The sequence below is a fragment of the Ranitomeya variabilis genome, chromosome 1 (genome assembly GCF_051348905.1).
Source record: "Ranitomeya variabilis isolate aRanVar5 chromosome 1, aRanVar5.hap1, whole genome shotgun sequence".
Classification (NCBI taxonomy): domain Eukaryota; kingdom Metazoa; phylum Chordata; class Amphibia; order Anura; family Dendrobatidae; genus Ranitomeya; species Ranitomeya variabilis.
The window spans coordinates 457005597-457029041 of record NC_135232.1 but is presented as its reverse complement, the minus strand read 5'-3'; the positions used below and the strand labels follow the sequence as shown (position 1 = coordinate 457029041).

Here is a 23445-nt window from a genome sequence, read left to right as displayed (position 1 = left end):
CGGTTACGGCGGTAAAGTCCAGGCTGCGTCGGAGAGGTGAGTATATCCCTATTTTTTATTTTAATTCTTTATTTTACACATTGATATTAATCCCGATACCGATTCCCGATATCACAAAAGTATCGGATCTCGGTATAGGAATTCCGATACCCGCAAGTAGGGTTGAGCGAAACGGGTCGTTCATTTTCATAAGTCGCCGACTTTTGGCAAAGTCGGCGTCTCATGAAACCCGATCCGATCCCAGTGTGGGTCGGCCACGTGGAACGCGAACTTGGCGCCAAAGTCGCGTTTCGAATGACGCCTTCCCCGCCATTTTTTTGAGCCAATTAATTGTGGGCAGCGTGATGACATAGGTTCCGGCTCCTGCGGCATCATAGTGCTATGTCACGTTTTCGGACGTTGTAATTTCCGGAGTCAAAAAATAACATATGCCTTGCACGGAGGAGGGAGAGGGAGAGGGAGAGGGAGAGGGAGAGGGAGAGGGAGAGGGAGAGGGAGAGGGAGAGGGAGAGGGAGAGGGAGAGGGAGAGGGAGAGGGAGAGGGAGAGGGAGAGGGAGAGGGAGAGGGAGAGGGAGAGGGAGAGAGATTACTGCATGCACAGTACTTACACACACCTCTATCTTAAACTGTGTACATGTAAGGAGGATGACGAAATGAAGGGACACATAACAGGGTTTAAAGTCTAGTATCTGTGGGCAAACACCGTAATATGCTGGTCAAAGGTGAAAGTGAATGTAAAGAAAGAATTATAGTAGTAGGAACCCCAAGAGTGGAAGCGCAAGTCCCTGGGGAAGAGATTGAAGACACCCCCCCAATTTTTGACAAGCTAAAGCAGACAACTGGGCGCTAGTATTTTCAGGCTGGTAAGATGAGACCATCTAGGCAGAGAGCCACCGAGACACAGCCTTAGTGACTAGCAGTGGCGTCATCGAGGTTACTGCTGGTCACTTTGGCGGCATGGGATGGAGCAATGGATGGAGGGAGGGATGGAAGGAGGGCTGGACAGATGGATGCATGGAATCCATAGTGTCCCACGTCGCAATCCATTTGAAAAAAACCTGTCGCACAGCATGAACAGTGGAATCATGCAACCATTCATAGGCCGGGGTCACACATGCGTGTTTTACGTACGTAAGAGCGCAAAAACTACGTACGTAAAACTCACATTACATACGGCACAATGCTTCTCAATGGGGCTGCTCCTATTAGCCGTATATTACGGTTCAGTATTATACGGCTTTCTACGGCCGTACAAAATCGCAGCATGCTGCGTTTGTCAGCGTATTGCGCAAATAATACGCCAATGAAAGTCTATGGGGGCGAGAAAAATACGGATTCCACACGGACCAGCAGTGTGACTTGCGAGAAATACGCAGCGGTGTTAGTGAAAAGTCGGTAATTCAATTGCCGGCTTTTTCCTTCTCCTTCACAAACCCGACATGATATGAGACATGGTTTACAAACAGTAAACCATCTCATATCCCCATTTTTTTTGCATATTCCACACTACTAATGTTAGTAGTGTGTATGTGCAAAATTTGTGCACTGTAGCTGCTAAAATAAGGGTTAAATTGCGGAAACAATTGGCGTGGGCTCCCGCGCAATTTTCTCCGCCAGAGTGGTAAAGCCAGTGACTGAGGGCAGATATTAATAGCCAGGAGAGGGTCCATGGTTATTGGCCCCCCCGTGGCTACAAACATCTGCCCCCAGTCACCCCAGAAAAGGCACATCTGGAAGATGCGCCTATTCTGGCACTTGGCCACTCTCTTCCCACTCCCTGTAGCGGTGGGATATGGGGTAATGAAGGGTTAATGCCACCTTGCTATTGTAAGGTGACATTAAGCCAGATTAATAATGGAGAGGCGTCAATTATGACACCTATCCATTATTAATCCAATTGTAGGAAAGGGTTAAAAAACACACACACATGATTAAAAAGGATTTTAATGAAATAAACAGCGGTTGTTGTAATAATTTATTGTTCTCGCAATCCATTTCCAGGCCCTCGCTTGGCAAAATAATAAACGCACAATATACATACCTTCTGATGTCAGATCACGTCCCACGATGTAATCCATCTGAAGGGGTTAACTAATATTACAGGCAGGAGCCCTGCAAATGCAGCTGTGCTCCGTGCCTGTAATCCCCGGCGAATGAATGAAATGTAGGTCATTGACCTACATTTCCTTCAGTCGCGGTGATGCGCCCCCTGGTGGATGTCCTCATATGACCTGGAGCGTGGGAAAAAGTTCCCAGGCTGCAGTTCATGAGAACATCCACCAGAGGGCGCCTCACCGCGACTCAATGTAAGTACAGATCCAGCTTTCCTTTCAGCACCCGGGGATTACAGGCACCAGCGAGTGGTTTATCGCAGCTGGTGCCTGTAATATTAGTTACCCCTTCAGATGGATTACTTCGTGGGACGTGTCGTTTCAGCAGAAGGTATGTATCTTGTGCGTTTATTTTGCCAAGCGAGGGCCTGGAAATGGATTGCGAGAACAATAAATTATTACAACAACCGCTGTGTTTATTTCATTAAAATCCTTTTTAATAATGTGTGTGTGTGTTTTAACCCTTTCCTACAATTGGATTAATAATGGATAGGTGTCATAATTGACGCCTCTCCATTATTAATCTGGCTTAATGTCACCTTACAATAGCAAGGTGGCATTAACCCTTCATTACCCCATATCCCACCGCTACAGGGAGTGGGAAGAGAGTGGCCAAGTGCCAGAATAGGCGCATCTTCCAGATGTGCCTTTTCTGGGGTGGCTGGGGGCAGATGTTTTTAGCTACGGGGGGGGGGGGGGGGGGGCCAATAACCATGGACCCTCTCCTGGCTATTAATATCTGCCCTCAGTCACTGGCTTTACCATTCTGGCGGAGAAAATTGCGCGGGAGCCCACGCCAACTTTTTCCGCCATTTAACCCTTTATTTCAGCAGCTACAGCGCTGAAATTTTGCACATACACACTACTAACATTAGTAGTGTGGAATATGCAAAAAAAAGGGGGATATGAGATGGTTTACTGTATGAAAACCATGTCTCATATCCTGTCGGGTTTGTGCAGGAGAAATGAAAAGCCGGCAATTGAATTACCGGCTTTTCACAGATATCGCGCTGAATGAAATCTAAATACAGAATATATATATATATATATATATATATATATATATATATATATATATATATATATATATATATATATATATATATATATATATATATATATATATATATATATATATATATATATATATGTTTTACCGAACATTTGAGCACATAAATCCATTAGATGTCGGTTTTGCAAGCCTGCGCGAAAATCTCGCAGTACGGATGCCATACGGATTACATACGGAGGGTGCCATGCGCAAAATACGCTGACACACCCTGACTACGGATCACTATTTTGGGAACATTTCTCCGTATTACGGCCGTAGTACGGACGTATAATACGTGGCGTATTGTCTTACGCCAAGTGTGACTCCAGCCATACTGAGAAGCAAGGAAGAATGAGCTGCAGCAAGCCGGCCCCTGATCACCGCTAGCACAATGAGAAAAGATGGCGGCAACACAGGTGCAAAATACTGATGAGACAACCACTCAACCTACCAATTTATGGAGGAGGCCTTGCAAACTAGGGTGTCTGTTCGCATGGGATGCATTGAGGCCGGTTTCACACGTCAGTGGCTCCGGTACGTGAGGTGACAGTTTCCTCACGTACCGGAGACACTGACACACGTAGACCCATAAAAATCAATGCATCTGTTCAGATGTCATTGATTTTTTGCGGACCGTGTGCGGACCGTGTCTCCGTGTGCCAAACACGGAGACATGTCAGTGTTCGTGGGAGCGCACGTTTTACACGGACCCAATAGAGTCAATGGGTCCGCGTAAAACACGCACCTCACACGGACATTCTCCGTCTGGGGTCCGTGTGGCGTGCCGGAGACAGCGCTACAGTAAGCGCTGTCCCCCCCACATGGTGCTGAAGCCGGTATTCATATCTTCCCTGTAGCAGCGTTTGCTATAGAGAAAATATGAAGAATAGTGTTAAAAATAAAGATTTAGGTGTCCGCCGCCCCCCACCCCCTGTGCGCCCCCCCGCTGTTAAGAAAATACTTATCCGGGTCCCCCGTCGGCTGTCGCTCCTTCCTGGTCTGGCCGCGCCTCCTACTGTATGCGGTCACGTGGGGCCGATCAATTACATTCATGAATAGTCGGCTCCGCCCCTATGGGAGGTGGAGCCACATATTCATGACTGTAAATGATCGGGCCCACGTGACCGCATGCAGGAGAAGCCGCGGCAAGACCAAGAAGGAGCGACAGCCGACGGGGGACCCGGGTAAGTATTTTCTGACCAGCGGGGGGGCGCACAGGGGGTGGGGGGGCGGCGGACACCTAAATCTTTATTTTTAACACTATTCTTCATATTTTCTCTGCAGCAAACGTTACTGCAGAGAGGATATGAATCGCAGCTTCAGCACCATGCAGAGTGGGTAACACACGCTCCGTGTGGTACCCACTCGCCATACGGGCGGCACACGTGTGCCGCAGGTATGGCCTCCGTGAGTTCCCAGGCACACGGACACGGATAACTCCGGTACCGATTTATTCCGGTACCGGAATTATCTGGACGTGTGGGACAGCCCTTAGATAGTATGGGCTTTGCTAATATGCTGTAAGCCAGATACTGTGCATTACCGCAGACAGGTAGCATACACTATTATTTTACGTCTTTTGCAGGCGCTGAAGTATGGTTAAATTAAGAATATTAAAATACCTTTTTCTGGCTGTGCCTTTTTTTTTTTTTTTTTTTAACTCTTTCACTACACTAGGGTTAATAATGGATGGGCGTCTTCTTGACGCCTCTCCATTATTAATCCAGCTTAATGTCACAATATCAAGGTGACATTAACCCCTTATTACCCCATATCCCATCACTACACGCAGTTTTGGTGCAGTTATGATGCAGCTTTTGATGCAGTTTTGTTGCAGTTTTTGCGCGGTTTAGATCCAATTTTTGGAAATAAATAAATGGAAAATGTGCACGATTTGAATGGAAACATGCATGAAAAAATGGATTCGGAGGCCAGATTCATCACCTCACATCTCAGTTTCATACGTTTTTTCGCCGGATCCATTGCTGTGCGTTTTTTTGCCGGACAGAAAAACCGTTCCTCTGTATGTGTTTTCCATTCAGCGGAAACAGCTTTTTTGACGGATCCGGCAAAAAACGGATGAAACGTGTGGCCATCAGGTGCAATCCGGCACTAATACAACTCTATGAGAAAAAAAACGGATCCGGCGCAAAAAAATGGATCCGTTTTTTTCAAAACTCGCCGGATTGTGCCTGACGGCAAAAACCTGATGTGTGAAAGCAGCCAGATAGATATATGGATAGATACATCTATGTATCTATAGATATATCTCTCTATAAATATATCTATAGATAGATATATAATAGAAAGGCCAATGTTTCTAAGGCTACTTTCACACTTGCATTTTTAGCAATCCGTCGTTTTGGGAAAAAAAATGGATCCTGCAAATGTGCTCGCAGGATGTGCTTTTTACTCAGACTTCTATTAGCGACGGATCGCGATGGATGGCCACACGTCGCGTCCGTCGTGCAACGGATCCGTCGTGTTTTGGCGGACCGTGGGCATGAAAAAAACGTTCAAGTGAACGTTTTTTTTGTCCGTCGCGTCCGCCATTTTCTACCGCATGTGCAGCCGAAACTCCGCCCCTTCTTCACGGACTTCAGAATGGGCAGCGGATGTGTTGAAAAGCTGCATCCGCTGCCCACATCGTGCACAAATTTCACAACGTACGTCGGCCCGATGCATAGCGACGCACCCGTACTGATGCAAGTGTGAAAGAGGCCTTAATGAGCATTTAATTTAAAAATAAATAAATTTTAAAAAAAAATTGAAAAAACGGCGTGGACTCCCACGCAATTTTCTGCGCCAAAGGGGGAAAGCCGACGGCCGGGGGACAATCTTTGTAGCCTGCTATGAATATCAGCCCGCAGCTGTCTGCGTAGCCTTTACTAGCTATTAAAATAGGGGGACCCCCCCAAAAAAAAAAAAAAAATAAAAAAAATTATATATATATATATATAACGTGGGGTCCCCCTATATTTTATAGCCAGAAAGGCTGGTATTCATAGCCTAGAGAGGGGCCATGGATATTGCCCCCCCCGGATACAAATACCAGCCCGCAGCCACCTCAGGAATGGCGCATCTGTGAGATGCGCCAATTCCGGCACTTAGCCCCTCTCTTCCCACTCCCGTGTAGCGGTGGGATATGGGGTAATAAGGGGCTAATGTCACCTTGCTATTGTAAGGTGACATTAAGCCGGGTTAAAAATGGAGAGGCGTCAATAAGACGCCTATCCATTATTAATCCTAGTATAGTGCAAGAGTTAAAACAAAAAAAAAAAAAAAGACACAGCCAGAAAAAGGTATTTTAATATTCTTAAGTTAACCATACTTCAGCGCCTGCAAAAAACGTAAAATAATAAACCGTATACTACCTGTCCGACGTAGTCCAATTAATATCGAGTGTCCCACGACGATCTCCCCTATAGAACAGTGACATCGGGTGATGTCACTGCTCTGTAGGACCTTCAGTGACACACTGACATGAGACATTGAACTATAGTAACCTCTCAGTGATGCACTGCTGGAGCCAGAGTCTCACTTTATGGCATTTGCTGTGTGGGAACTTTCTCACACAGCAATGCCAAAAATGAGACTAGGGACTATTTTTTTTTTTTACAGCAGCGGAGGAATACAGTGTGGAAGAATACCTTCCTCCCGTCATTGTATTCCTGGAGCCCCTAGAGAGCGGTCGCATCAGCTGATGCTGCCGTTCTCCACGGGAGATCGTCGTGGGACACTCGTGGATTTCTGCAGATCAGGGAGTATATTGTTCGTTTGTTATTTTAATATTTTTTACAGATGACACTGGCTTCGGGGAACAAAGTGACAAGTGATGGTGAGTATGTACTCTGTTATATGTACTGTAAGTCTATATGAATGTAATGTAATGTAATGTAATGTAATGTAATGTATGTATGTATGTATGTATGTATGTATGTATGTATGTATGTATGTATGTATGTATGTATGTATGTAATTTTTTTTTTTTTTACATTCAACACATTAGCCGGATGATGGGACTACTACTGTCCCATCATTGGCTAATATGTCAATCACTGTCATTGTAGCAGGCATAGCCCGATTGGACTTGTAGTCCCATCGGACGATGCCTGCACACAGACACAAAGACCCCCGACAGGTCCATACAGACCCCCGAGAGGCACGTACAGACCCCGGCAGGCCCGCATAGACCCCCCCCCCGAGAGGCCCGTACAGGCCCCGGCAGGCCCGCACAGACCCCCAAGAGGCCTGCACAGACACCGCCCGCACACACAGACACGCACAGTCTCCGCCTACGCACCGCCCGCACTCTTCCCCCCCTCTGGAACTGGATGTGCAAGGAAAGAAAGGTTTTTTTTTCATTCCGATATTTGTGTCCCATTGACTTGCATTGGTTTCCGGTATCGGAATCGGCGATACTTGATACTTTTTAGGTATCGGTCCGATCCAATCCGATCTTTCAGGATATCGGAAGGTATGGTTCAACACTACTCATCAGTAATTTGCCATCTTTACTACATGGATTTGTTGCATCCACATAGTGCCTTTGTTCTGAGACCTGGGCAGGTAAGCACTGCTGCCCTTTTCTTGCAGTATTAATTCTTGAATTCTGGAGGATTTTTATTCCTCTTTTGTGGCTTTACTATGAAGCACAATGAGAATAAAGTCTCACAGTGCAGCGGAGAGTGCACTGCAGTGCACCATGAGATATTTCTCCCAGTGAAGTGAGGTGAACTCAACACTGCACCATGAGACTTTCACTGTGCGAACGGTGATCTCTTAGAAGTCACCTCAGTTCATTGGCCTGGCTGGGAATGCAACCTCAGGGACATCACTACTAGTCACTGAGGCTGAGCTCGTAGCAGCTCATTCCTCAGTGGTTCTCAGCCTGGACGGCCGCATCTTGGCACCATCTAGGTTGAAAACGGTTTATCCCCAGACATGGATTACGGTGTGGGACAGAATGACGGACAGGTGAAGGATAGGGTTGTTGTTTTTTTATTTTGTTTTATTGCAGGAGACCATGGCTTCAATGGAATGTGCGTTATAAACATCTGTTTGTTATTTTTATGTAAGAGGGTGGTGCTGTTATGGACAGTAAGGAACACGTTGTCACTTTAAGAGGCTGCACCCCCTTGTCTGGCGTGATGGAATGTTCTGCTTCTCCCCTGCAAGAGTCGGTGTAATGAACTAGTCTGTGCAGAGTGCAGATGTGGAGCTGGAGCAGTGTGTGTGAGCTGAGGCTGCAGCAGAGAGGACTTTTTGTGCGGATAGCTAAAAAGAGAGAACTGTGTCCTGATATAGCTGCAAGAGAGTAACGAAGATACAGAGAAAGGGATTTACAGTTTCCAGGAGCATCCCTAGGATCCAGAAGCAAGGAGGAGAAGACCACGTTTCACAGAGCTGGCAGAAAGCCGTGCGCACCACCGTATTAGACTGCTGGGGGCCCCCTGGGACTGGAGCTGATTCTCCAACATCACCGTGAGTCTGTTCCTGTTTGGTGCACCTGTTAGGGCCTAGTGTAGGCTTCAATAGTCAGTACACGGGAGCCATGTGGCCTGTTTAGTAAAGGCCAGGGAGGTTATATGTAGAGTAGCATCATCACTTGTTTATTGTTTACATTTGCTTGTTAGACATATTTTGAGTCTGGAATAGTTGTAGCACCGTGCTGTTTTACGGAAAAGTTAAAGTTCATAACTCTTGTAAATTGTCTGTTGCCATTGTATACCCCTATTTGCATCTTCCTCATTCCCTTCATTCCTTGCCTTCCAATAAATCTACCCTTTGTTGTTTGCACCTCATCTTGTGTACAAGTAGTCTTCCTGCACCGTGGTGGTCCCCCGGCCATCGCTTCATTTAAATAAAATGTTAAGAGTGTTTTGCTTTTGTTACAAATAAAGGACTTTATTTGGGCTGTGTGTTTATTTGCAATGTGACTATAGGATTAGTAATGGACAGGAATCTATAAGATGCCTCTCCATTACTAAGCCATAAGCTTAATGAGGGAAAATACAGGCCACAGCCTGTCGACATGATAGGAAAATGGTGTCCATAGATCAGGGGTCTGTGAAAGCAGGATCCTCAAATCGGACAGGGTGGACAATTTGACTCCCCAAAAGTGATACCAATTGTAAGATTGCTCTCACTGAGTATTGGGGAACACTCGCTTGGCACAGGATTCAAGCACACGGGCACGGTTTTTCCAAACAAAACAGTCTATATCAGGGGTGTCAAACTGCATTCCTCGAGGGCCTCAAACCATGAGTGTTTTCAAGATTTCCTTAGCATTCCACAAGGTGCTGGAATCATTCTGTGCAGGTGATTAAATTATCACCTGTGCAATACAAGGAAATCCTGAAAACATGACCTGTTTGCGGCCCTCGAGGAATGCAGTTCGACACCTCTGGTCTATATGGTTTATTATGGCATCATAAACCACAGAAAATATGACCAACCAGCAAACAGTCTTTACATTAATCTTCACATCATAGTATATGGCTTTAAACCGCGGTCACTAAACACACTGAACCTCTGTATCCAGTTATCGTGGGTGACCGCACGCCATACAATTTATTAATGTCCATGGAGCACAACAGGCACCAACATATGACATTACGGTTGCAGCAACTGAACACGCTGGTCCTCCCTTGACCAGTTGCCGTGGGTTACCACACAGTTTATATCACAAGCACCAACAGTCTGTGGAGGTACCTTACGGGAGCAGTCTTCCCAACACCAGCATGTGCTTTCCAGAAAGCCTAATCCCAGGTCTTCCAACACAGGAACCACACAGGAACATGTGACCCACACCCTGGTCACATTATGTACCTTGTAACCACACCCCCTTAGGTGAGGTATGGATCACGTGGGCTGGTCACGTGATCCTGACATCACTGCAGGTCCTCAAACTCCCACAGGGAAAAAGGTACAGTGAGCGCCCCCACTCAGAGGTGAGGTATGTGCAGGGCCGGCGTTAGGGGCAGGCAGACTAGGCAGCTGCCTAGGGCCCCCGCTGCCCTAGGGGCCCCCAGCCAGTGGTAGACATACTGCTGGTGGCACTGCTCCGGGGCCCAGAGGTGGAGGGGGGCCCCTGCAGGCAGGCCTGGTATCTTGCAGCTCTCACTCCGTCCTGTAATCATGGAACACCGGGTGCCGGGGAGAGAGCGGGCATGCAAAATGCAGGAGATCAAAAAGGGGGCATGTCATGCAAGGAGAGACGCTGGCCAATGAACGCTTTCCTTACTAGACTGAGGAGAGTGCTCACTGGCTGCAGTCTGTCCCCCTGCATGGCGCGTCCTAATGGTGAGTGCTCACCTACAGTCAGGGGCCCCGGCTGCACAGCACATAGAGACATCAGTGGAGGAAGAGCAGGACTTACAGGGGGTCTTCTGCTCCCTCCACTGTTCTATTCAGAGCAGGCTGCAGTGTCTCCTCACAGAGAAGAGATGGGGAGGAGGCTCACTGCACGGGACAGCATGGCAGCACCAGGGGGCTGATATCAGTCCTGCCTGCTCTGTGCCCCATCCCCCACAGTAGTGGGTTCTCCAGCTGAACTATGTGACCTCATCCAGGGCTCCTCTGATCACCTGTGAGCTGATATCACAGATTAGTATGTGTGTATGTATATGCTTGTATGTGTATGTATGTATGTGTGCATCTGTGTATGTGTGTATCTAAGTGTATGTTTCTATCTGTGTGTATATCTGTGTATGTATGTACGGTATATGTGTCTGTATGGTATATTCGTATGGCTGTGTGTATGCATGTACAGTATGTGTATGTATGTACAGTATATGTATGTGTATCTGTGTATGTGCAATGTATGTATATATGGTATATATGTAGGTTTATGTGCTTGTACATACAGTATGTGTATGTATATGTGTGTGCGGTATGTTTATACTATGTGTATATACTGTGTGTATGTACGGTACATGTATGTGTATCTGTATGTACGGTATATGTGTGTATCTGTGTGTATGCATGGTATATCTATGTACGGTATGTGTGTGTATGTACGGTATACTGTATTTATGTGTATTTGTGTGTATGTATGGTATATGTAAGTACGGTATGTGTATACAATATGTGTATATAACTATGTGTGTATGTACAGTGTGTGTATGTACAGTACGTGTATGTGTATATGTATGTACGGTATGTGTGTGAATGTACGGTATATGCATGTGTGTATGTACGTATGTGTATGTATGACGGTATATGTATGTGTATCTGTGCATGTATGGTATACAGTATGTATGTGTTTGCATATACTGTATTTATATGTGTATCTGTATGTATGTACGGTATATGTGTGTATGTTTGTACAGTATATGTAGAGCAGATACCAGACATATCGTGGTTATGTAATCTACTAGATGGTGGCCCGATTCTAACGCATCGGGTATTCTAGAATATGTGTGTATATAGCAGCCACATAGTATATAGCGCAGACACGCAGTATATAACACAGCCACGTCGTATATAACACAGCCCACGTAATGTATAGCACAGCCTACGCAGTATATAACACTGCCCACGTAGTATACAGCCCACGTAATATATAGCACAGCCCACACAGTATATAACAGCCACGCAGTATATAACATAGCCCACGTAGTATATAGCAGTGTGGGCACCATATCCATGTTAAAAAAAATAATTAAAATAAAAAATAGTTATATACTCACCTCCGGCGTCCAGCGAAGCTGTCCCGATGCACGCGCTGCTGCCGCCAGCTTCCGTTCCCAGAGATGCATTGTGAAATTACCCAGATGACTTAGCGGTCTTGCGAGACCGCTAAGTCTTCTGGGCAATTTTGCAATGCATCTCTGGGAACGGAAGCTGGCGGTAGCCGCGTGCGCATTGGCGGACGACGGAAGGTGAGAATAGCAGGTTTTTTGTTTTTTTATTATTTTTAACATTAGATCTTTTTACTATTTCTGTGTGATGTGCAATATGTTAGTATTTGGGGCCCCATTTTAAACTTTTGCCTATGGCCCCACTTTGCCTAAAACCGTCCCTGGGTATGTGTGTAGCCAGACCCTCCCATCTCTCATAGCTACCTGCAACCCGGACCCAGGTGCACTAAATGACATCTTCAGTGCTTACGTGCTCTAATGACAAGATACTCCGGGTTGCATCGCAGGGAGCATCCATCCCTGTGACACATATCTCCCATTAACCACAATGCCGGACACTGTCTCACTATCACATCCATTCATGCAACTGCCATGCACTCTCATGGCCTCAGTACACCTCAGTGCGCATACTGGGGAGACTATGCAGCGCCCCCTACCTGTTACAGAGGTCACTGTGCAGCGCCCCAGAGTCCTGGTCGTTGCAGTACTGTGGATCCGCCACTATGGGGAGCCATGGTGCGTTCGATGGCACTGAAGGAGTTCATCTGACCAGGTATCACAGACACCAATATGTTTCACAGCAGGGCCTCCGGGGGGAGCTAAGGGTTCTATTCATTAGGCCACTCCCCACCATAGTGGGTAAACTGGGGGTCAGGCAGGAAGTTAGAGGAGAAAGCTGACTGGATTGAACGAAGCAACACCTTGTGGCAGAGGGTGTTGTGGAGGAAGAGACAGTAGGGTCTCTGTCAGGGGTGGGATCCTGACAGAGGCTTGGCATTGGAAAGAACGTAACGGGACCGTGCCTGCTCAGCATAGCGGCGGTGCCCAAGAAAGGACTAGAAGCGAGATAGATTGTGCTGAGTGAGAAACGAGATCAAGCAAAAAGGAGAATACCAGTAGGGGTCATGCTGTAGGACCGGAGCAACATCCTACTGAGGCGCATTACCGGTGGCCGGAACGCCGAGGGAGTGGAATAGCATACAGCTTCAAGCCATACTCCAAACAGCGGCAGGGCAGTCAGTTTAAGGCGGGCTGTCTACCACATATCACCTATGAAGTCTTGGGGGGCAATTGCGGGAGAGGGGCGTCTCTAGGGTCCCGGAAGAACTCCAGGCCTACCTGACAAACGGGTGCCATTCCAACCTGAATAACAGGGAGGGATGGAATACGAGAAGAACATCAGTGAATCGAGTTGTGAGGGAACTTAAGAAACAGACACGACAGTTGTGGGGTACTTTCCGTGAGCACAGCAGGGAAGGACTACAACACATAGCGCTAAGAAGGAGGGCACTGATTTCCACCTGTGAGGAGAACTCTGGAAGTGCCATCGGACCGACCGGACTTGCGCAGCCTGGTGAACCGTATTCTGGACTGCGGACTGAGAGATCTCCAGTAAAGAGGTAAAGAGACTGCAACCTGGTGTCCTCGTTATTTACCGCGACCTGCACCCCACAACTGCACCGCTACAGCACCGTTACTGCACCATCATCATCATCACTTATTCTACCGGACGTCCCCCACTGACGGACAGGGCCACGGACCGGGTCTAGCCACCGTGACAACCCCAGGACTGAGACCCAGAGGCCCGGCTCCGGGTACCCCTAGGCCCTGCGGCGGTGAGGGGGCGCTCCAACTTGGCGTCACGAACAGGATCTACTTAAGCCTGAAGAATCAGGTCATGTGTGCCTAGAGACTGTGATTTATTGTGCTTGAACTGTACTTTATTGAGAGACTGTGTACTGCCATTGACCAAGAGAAGTTCCCGCCAAAAGCCGCCGCCATTGCTACGCCAGCGAAGAAGGAGGGCGTGCCATGGGAGGAGACTATCAGAGTGGCGCGAGAAATGGCTACCGCCCCCTGTGTTTCTGGCTGCAAAGCGATGACCTGCCTCGGAGTACAAGACCACCCCCTGATTTGCAACGGCGGGAAGCAGGAGATGGAGAAGCCCGGCCCAGGAGAAATGGCGGAGTCAGGTGCATGCACTGCCACCGACTATCAGGCAGCGATGACGAGCAGCAAGTACCTGAACGAGGAAGAAGCGATTCCGGCTTGCCCTCCTTCACCAGAGGCGGACCTATGTCCACTGCAGCGGAAAGATCCGAATTCTTTGGAACCGGCCGCGGAGCTGAGCTTACCCATCCCGTCCTCGGAGCCAGCGGAGGAGGAACCATGGTGGGCAGAGCCGCACCCGGGGACCCCATTGGAGGAGCCGCGGTCCGGGCTGCGGCCGACTCCAGCGTTCTCGTCAATGGACCGGATCGACATCGGTGGAACCACATCAGGTGTAGGTACGGAAGATACCCCTGCCTCCCCGCTCGATCCCGCTCCCGCGACCGACCCCCCTCACAACAGTAGCCGCCTCTTCATGGCGGGAATGGTGGCATCATCCCTCGAAGTAATGAAGGGTCTGGTACCCCTGCCACCGACCGCAATGGGAGAGTTCCTAGATGTGAGCTCGGAGGGAGTGATTCTCCGGTGGGAGGCCCCCCGGATTGAGCCGAATGGGGTTTGGAGAAGAGGTCACGCCATTGCCGTGCTCACTTGGGAACAATATAAACAGTGCCTGATTTCCCAATGGAAAGACTGGAAAGAGATGGGACAAACCCCCGCCGCATCAGCCGTGAACCAGGGTCTGAAGCCTGTACTGTCAGGAGATACCCGCCATCGGAGTGCCCAGGAAGGGTGTGCCCGTAACGTTCGCCGACGTGGACCTGAGAGAGTGTCATCTACTACTTCAGCTGTGATTGAACCAAATGTAGCAGAGCTTACCAACATTGCCACCGCACATGTCATTGCAGCAACTGAGCTGGCAGCTAGGATCCGTCTTCAGGTACAGGCATCAAGCGGTCTGACTGCACCGGGAAGACCCACCAGTGACACTGGCGCGACATTAGCCGGGAGCCAGGGGCCAAGGCCACCTGAACAAGAGTAAACCTCGGAAACCTGAAAATGTAAATAGTTTCCCGTTAACTGTTTCCCTGTTTACTGTTTGCTGCTAAACCCGCTCAGGGTTAACTCTTTATGGATCCCTTAGTTGACCCGGGATCCCTATTGTTTGCTTTTCCTACCAGTTTTGCACAAGTTTTACAAACTAAGAAATCATGAACAGTGCATGATCCAAACTTTCTTGTAAATAGTTTGCACCTTCTTAAAGGCGCTTTCTACTGGTTTTACTTAAAGACTCTTTGCGAAGATACCGTTCTGGAACCTTTGCTGAGCAAAGACTGGTAGGCTGAGAAGACGAGCTACCTCAGAAAGACTTGATCCCCTCTTAAGGGGGATGTTTGACCTGAACTTGAAAAGTGATACTGTTTTAGAAGAGTAATATGATGATGCTCTGGAAGAAATGTAACTGTTTTTGCATAAAGAAAAGTTATGTGTGTTTAATCTGTTTGAAATGTGAAACCTAGATAATGTTCTTTAGAAAGAAAGATGCAGAGAGCCCGTAGGGGAGGAATTAGAGTCCTGCATAGTTGAAAGAAAGGAAGTAATAACGAAGGTGAGGATAGAAGGTAAACCCTGAGTCCCCATAGAAAGTTAATAATGTGTTACTAAAGACAGAAAGTGAACCCGTAGGGGTTAGTGAGTGAGTCCTTATAGGAGCCAAGTAGAGCCGGCTCAGTGTTCTCAAACTGAAAGAAAAGTTATGTCCTATACTGTGTATAGTAGTTAAAAAGGCAGTAGGCCCTGGCTGAACGGGGCGGTCCTGTAATAGAAAGGAGAGGCAGTAGGTCTGGTGCCGTTAGGACAGGCGGTCCTGCAGATTCCAAAGAAGGCGAATGCAAAGTTAAAATACCTTATAATGTGATTATAGGAAGGTCTTTAGCGGATTAAGAGTGTATATCCTTAAAGGCAAAGTTAAATTATTGGTCAATAATGTTTGCACCTAGTAGAATACCCGGTTGGGTAATGAGAGTTAATTGTAGCCTGTTGCTATGATATTTAATTATGTTTGTAACGTTAAAGTGTCCTCACCTCCCATAAAGGGAAGCCTGTTCAAGTATACTTATTGTTTTGCACTCAACAAAATTGTATGTCTTTTTGCTAACCTGTATTGTTGTTTTCTTCCCAGTCCCGGAGTACTGTGTTTAACCAGGGGGGAGTGCAGCGCCCCAGAGTCCTGGTCGTTGCAGTACTGTGGATCCGCCACTATGGGGAGCCATGGTGCGTTCGATGGCACTGAAGGAGTTCATCTGACCAGGTATCACAGACACCAATATGTTTCACAGCAGGGCCTCCGGGGGGAGCTAAGGGTTCTATTCATTAGGCCACTCCCCACCATAGTGGGTAAACTGGGGGTCAGGCAGGAAGTTAGAGGAGAAAGCTGACTGGATTGAACGAAGCAACACCTTGTGGCAGAGGGTGTTGTGGAGGAAGAGACAGTAGGGTCTCTGTCAGGGGTGGGATCCTGACAGAGGCTTGGCATTGGAAAGAACGTAACGGGACCGTGCCTGCTCAGCATAGCGGCGGTGCCCAAGAAAGGACTAGAAGCGAGATAGATTGTGCTGAGTGAGAAACGAGATCAAGCAAAAAGGAGAATACCAGTAGGGGTCATGCTGTAGGACCGGAGCAACATCCTACTGAGGCGCATTACCAGTGGCCGGAACGCCGAGGGAGTGGAATAGCATACAGCTTCAAGCCATACTCCAAACAGCGGCAGGGCAGTCAGTTTAAGGCGGGCTGTCTACCACATATCACCTATGAAGTCTTGGGGGGCAATTGCGGGAGAGGGGCGTCTCTAGGGTCCCGGAAGAACTCCAGGCCTACCTGACAAACGGGTGCCGTTCCAACCTGAATAACAGGGAGGGATGAATACGAGAAGAACATCAGTGAATCGAGTTGTGAGGGAACTTAAGAAACAGACACGACAGTTGTGGGGTACTTTCCATGAGCACAGCAGGGAAGGACTACAACACATAGCGCTAAGAAGGAGGGCACTGATTTCCACCTGTGAGGAGAACTCTGGAAGTGCCATCGGACCGACCGGACTTGCGCAGCCTGGTGAACCGTATTCTGGACTGCGGACTGAGAGATCTCCAGTAAAGAGGTAAAGAGACTGCAACCTGGTGTCCTCGTTATTTACCGCGACCTGCACCCCACAACTGCACCGCTACACCACCGTTACTGCACCATCATCATCACTTATTCTACCGGACGTCCCCCACTGACGGACAGGGCCACGGACCGGGTCTAGCCACCGTGACAACCCCAGGACTGAGACCCAGAGGCCCGGCTCCGGGTACCCCTAGGCCCTGCGGCGGTGAGGGGGCGCTCCAACTTCATCACACATTTTAAAAACTGCACCTCTTGAATAGTTCGGATAATTTTAACCCATCAGGTGCTACACAGGATTTAATGCAAAGTGGTATGAAAAAAAAAAAAAAAAAAAAAAAATACCTCTAATGTAGCTTTAGCTCCAATGTTTTCACTTTTGCAAGATTCAAAACCAAAAAGTGGACCCCGCAGTCTGTTACCCGCTTTCTTACGAATGCGGCGATACCCCACATGTAGTCCAAAAGTTCTGTTTGGACAAATGGCAGGGCTCGGAGTGGAGGAAGCAATATTTGACTTTTGGAACACAAATTTGGCTGAAAGATTATAGGCACCATATTGAATTTGTAGGGCCCCCCCAAGTTGCCTAAATAGGAGAAACCAACCACAGTTGACTCCATTTTGGAAAGTACACACCTCAATGATTTTATTCAGGGGTACAGTGAAGATTTTGAACTCACAGGTACTACACAGAAGTTAACATTATGTCCACAAATGGTCTTTTTTTTTTTTTTACTTTTGAAAAAAAAATACTAAGCCTAACCCCAAATCTAATAGCAAAGAATAATAATAAAAAAATAATCTGACTAGGGGATTAATCTGACTAGTGGGGATGATCAAGGGGATTCCCAGCAAAGCGAGCCCAAATGCTGCCATATTTAATAATTATCGGGCTTTTGATCACAGTGATCAAAAGTCAGGAAGCAATAATAAAAATCCCTGCAATTGCTGGGTGCCAGCCGGCAGATCTCGGCAGGCGCACTGCACATGCACCTGTCATTTTGCTTTGGGAACATGATTTCTCTCTCCTCTGACATGTTAGATCATGTCATAGGAAAGAGAAAACGGTAATTAGTCTTACCGGTAATTGTATTTCCAGGAATCCATCCTGACAGCACCATGGAGGAAGTCCTTCTTATCCATAGTGGGACAGGAAACCACGAGAGTTTAAAAAGGACCCTTCCACCCTTCAGTGATTTTCCAAAGTAACACCTCTGGATGGATGCAAAAAGAGAATTTTATTTTGAACATAATTTTTTATACAAATGTTACCTCACATAAGTATACAACGTATTTGTAATAGGGAGGGAACTAACAGTGCTGTCAGGATGGATTCCTGGAAATACAATTACCGGTAAGACCAATTACCGTTTTCCAGGTCACCACCTGACAGCACCATGGAGAAATACCAAAGGAGACTTTTTTGGTCCTAGGGTGGGACTACTGCCTGAAGCACTTTCCTGCCAAACGCTAGCTGAGAAGAGACTACATCTAGTTTGTAAGGTTTAGACCAAGATGCAGCTCTGCAGATCTGATCTACCGAGGCCCCCCCTTTTTCTGCCCATGAAGCGGCCATAGCCCTAGATGAATGAGCTTTAAGGCTATCTGGGGGATCCTTTCCCTGTGCCGGATATGCTTGGCTAATAGTGGATCTAATTCATCTCGCAATGATGGATTTTGATGCTTTTTACCCCTTATTAGGACCTCCGTAAAGGACAAAGATTACTATCCCGTCTCCAGGCCCTAGTCATGTCCAAGTACTTAAGTACAGTTTCCCTGACGTCTAAGTTATGGAAGAACATCTCCTTTTGGTTTCTAGGGAACTGGCAAAATGATGGGAGCACTACCTCCTGATTTATATTTGAAACCGAGACCACCTTAGGAAGGAAACCTGGATCAAGTCTTAAGAAGAAACTATCGTCAAATACCTGTAGATAGGGGTTTTGGGTGGACAGGGCCTGAAGTTCCCCCAGTCTTTTGGCCGATGTAATGGCTACTAAAAAAGCAGTTTTGAGGGAAAGTTTAGCAATGTTTATATCCTTTGCTATATCAAACGGCTCCTTACATAATTCATTAAGGACTAGGTTAAGGTCCCAAGGTGGGATAGTTTTCCTGATTAGCGGTCTCAGCCTTAGAACTGCCCTAGAAAACCGAGCAATCCAAGGGTGGGCAGCAAGGGAACAATCATAAAACACGCTGAGGGCTGCTATCTGGACCCTCAAAGTACTTGGTTTAAAGCCACTTCTTGAATCCCTGCTGCAGGAATTCAAGAATTCTGGGTATGTCAGGGTGATCAACATCGATCATTGTGTCTCAACAAAAACTGCAGAATTTTTTCCAAATCTTTAGATAGATTGCCGAAGTTACCGGCTTCCTACTTGCTTGCAGGATGGAAATTACTCATTCTGATAGGCCTTTTGCTTTCAGGATCTGCTGTTCAGGATCCAAGCTACTAACTGCAGATTCCCTGGGTTTTGATGAAGAATTGGACCCTGGAAAATTAAGTCTTTCATTTTCGGAAGATGGTAAGGATTGTCTACTGACAGCTTCTTTAGCAGAGGGAACCAGCTCCTCTTGGGCCGGAAAGGGACCACCAAAATAACTAGAGCTCTGTCCTCGCATATTTTCCTGAGGATTCTTGGTATCAATGCCAGAGGGGGAAAAGCATATAACAGACCCCTGCTCCATGACAGAAGGCATCTACTTCTGCCAGACCCTATTGAGGGTTCAGTGAATGAAAGGTTCCGACCTTCGCGTTTCATCTGGTAGCGAACAGGTCCACCGTCGGAGTTCCCCAGCGTTGACATAATGCGTTGAAGACTTTGCTGTTTAGTTCCCACTCTGTAGGAGATAGCTTCTCTCTGCTCAGAAAATCCGCAATCTGGTTCTTTGAGCCTTCTAGATGAACTGCCGAAATCGAGAACACTGACTTTTCCGCCCATGCGAAGATCTGATCCGCCAGATGCTGTAGTTTTGGATGTCTTGGACCCCCCTGATGGCGAAGAAAGGCTACCGTCGTCGTGTTGTCCGATAGAATCTTTAGATGTTTGTTCTCCAATAAGATTCGGGCTGAGCACAGAACTTTCCATACTGCATGCAGCTCCCTGTGATTTGAGGAATTGTTGCTGTCTTCCGAATTCCATTGTCCCTGGTAGTATCTTCCGAGGACCTGACCGCCCCAACCTTGTTGGCTTGCGTCCGTAGTTACCGTGACTGCTGGAGCCTGAATCCATGGGACACCGACCTGGACATTTCTTGGCACAGTCCACCAGCGTAGGGATTGTCTTCTGTCCCATGACATGAGAACCAATCTCTGTAACTGACGGGAATGAAACTGGCTCCAGCTGACACATGGAATGCAAGCTGTCATTAAACCCAGGATCTTCATCGCATCCCTGAATGATACGCGACTTCTTGAAAACTGGCGAATTCTTTTTATTAAGTCGGACAGCTTCTTGTCTGGAAGAAACGATTTTCTGACCTTTGAATCCAGTATGACACCTAGAAATTGTATTTTTGATTTTGGTGTCAGGTGTGACTTTGACCAGTTTAACACCCAGCCTAATTTCTGCAGTGTGGAGATCACCAACTGACAATCGATCTTGAGCTGCCCCACAGAGTCTGCCACTAACAGGAAATTGTCCAAATAGGGGACTATGGTGATGTCTAGTTTTCTTAGATATGACACAATTTCTACGATGAGTTTTGTAAAAACTCTGGGTGCTGTCGCCAGACCAAATGGAAGGCAACGAAATTGGTAATGGAAGATTATAAAAAAAAAAAAAAAGAAGAGAATGTCCAGCTTCACCGAATCCGTAAAAAAGTTTTCTTTATTCACAAACTTTAAGCATAGAGGATACAGACTTCAGCACGAGCCATATGGGTAAGAATCTCAACCCATTTCTGGAGACTAAGCTCCCTTAATCATGCGTTTGATAAGGATTGGCCTCTAGCTGTAAACCTAACCGATTCTGCAGTAGCATCTGCAAGAAAACCGGTTGCTAGTTTGAGTAGAGGGATAGCTTTTATAATAGAATCTCTAGCGGTTCTGGCTAACAACTCATCTTTCAAGTCATCTACCCACAAATGCATTGCCCGCGCCACAGATGTTGCCGCTATATTTGTGCGGATTACTGCTGCAGAGCTTTCCCATGCTCTTTTTAGGAGTCCATCCGCCTTCTTGTCCATTGGCTCCTTTAAGTTGAAGGAGTCCTCAAATGGTATGGCTGTTCTCTTAAGACACCTTTGCAAGTGGAATGTCAATTTTAGGTACAACTTCCCAATCTTGACCTCCTCATTGTCAAAGGGAAGACGAAGTCTGAAGTCTCTAGGAATGGATATCCTTTTTTCTGCCTCTTCCCACTCTTCTAGAATCATTGAACGAATGTGGACATTTACAGGGAAGACCTTCGATGTTTGCGAACGTAGCCCCCCAAACATCTCATCCTGAATTGATTGAGTGGTTGAGGGTTCCTCAATCTGCATAGACAGCAATCTGACAGCTCCCAGAAGCTCATCTATATCCTTACATGAGAACAAATATTTTTTCCCTTTTTGAGGAGGGTCCTTACTCAATTCCTCCTCTTCCATATCAGATTCAAAAGAGCTGTCCTCCGATGACAGATCTGACTCTCTTTGTCTTTTCTTAGATCTCGGAGGATCCTGGGGGTCAGACTGGACAGGGTGGGGAAACGATAAGCCAGAAATCGAAGCTTGCACCTCTTCTCTAACAATGGCTCTCATGCTCGTCATTAGGGAAGCCTGTTCTTCACCCACAATGCGGCTGATGCAAGACACGCAGAGCGACTTCTGCCAGGAGTCTAAGTTTTATGGCACAAATGGGACACTTCTTATACTTGCCGGGCTTCTTACCCCCCGACGAGGAAAGCCCCGAAAATAGATAACATAAAGATAGCTGATGGCCAGTCCTTTTATTGAAGGCTATAGGGAGCAGACCCCCAGTGGGAACTCACATGTGCCTGGATCTCCTGCATTGCATTGGATTTTGCCTCATCCATACTACTGCTGCTGCTGCTGGTTAGGCTGGAAACCTACTGAGCACCCCCACAGCCCACACATACCTCTTTATCCTGGAGCTGTCGGCGCCACCTGTCCCGGAGCTCCTATCGTCGCCGAGCGTAGGAGTGAAGAGGATGCAGCCCCGACCCGGAAGTGACGTGCGCGGCAGCGGCGAACCGGAAGTGACTCACCGCACTGAGATCCACGGACCCCGGATACTCCCGGTCGGCATCCTGTGATGCCTGCGTCCCTCACCGGATCCTCTTGCGAAGGGAGCGCCTTGCAGGAGCGAAAAAGAGCAGGTACATCTGGGGCTTCATCCTGGGTCGAAAACCCCCCCAGGGGGAAGCGACCCTTTCAACCAGGAGCAGCGCTACACTGGTGCTGCTGAGGGACCCTATTACTCGGGTATCAGCTACGCAGAGTTCATGTAGTGGGAAGGAAGAGGCCGAGTCCCCCCCGATCCTCACTCTCTACACGGGACAGACGGAACTCTCGTCATTCCCATCCACAGTGGGACAGGAAAAACACTGAAGGGTGGAAGGGGGAGGGTCCTTTTAAACTCTCGTGGTTTCCTGTCCCACTATGGATAAGAAGGACGTCCTCCATGGTGCTATCAGGTGGTGACCTGGAAATTATTTTTACACTGGATCGCTGTTATTCGTTGAACAATAATCACAATCGGGGACCGAAAAAAAAAAAAAAAAGCCCTCCAGAGTCTCAGCTACCCCCAGTACACTACCTTAAATATTTTCCAACTCTGGGAGTCACCATTTTAAACCGGCGATGAGGGAGTATGACACGTTAGTGGCCGACGTTTTTATGTGCATCAACAGTTAAGGAGTTAAACAGAACTAAATAAAATTAGTAATCTTATGAATTTAACAGATACTTAGTGTTAGCGAAAAAATGAATTACACTTTGGAAATATCTCCAACAGTGTCTGTGTGAACTATGTGCAAGCAGTTAAATCAGCTGTAGAGGTGTGCTATATTATCCCGTCTGTATAGTGAAGTTAATTATTCCAATTAATTTTAGTGAAAATAATCTTAAACAGTATAATATATTAGATTTTGCAATTAGTGGATGATTGCAATTTATTTTTGACTTATGGAATGGAAAAATAATAGCCATTATGGTATTTTTGTATTTCTGTTAATCTTATAAATTTGATGCTAGACATCTCAAGACCTCTCTGTACTTTAAAGGGAACTTTAGGTCATGTAATGTAAAAAACAAACAAACAAACACGCTACTAACCTGTAAATATGTGGTTATTCTGCAGGTTGTATTTTAAAGCTGCCCTCTGCCTGCACTGAGAGCCTCACTGCCGGGAGGAAATTAAAT

General features: G+C 47.1%; 1 protein-coding gene across 2 annotated transcripts in view; it reads right to left on the bottom strand.

Moving 5' to 3' along the window:
• The window catches only part of LOC143764548 (prostaglandin reductase 1-like), an 82498-nt gene that overhangs the window by 38038 nt on the left and 21015 nt on the right, over nucleotides 1-23445 (bottom strand). The gene's annotated exons all lie outside the window — the stretch shown is intronic.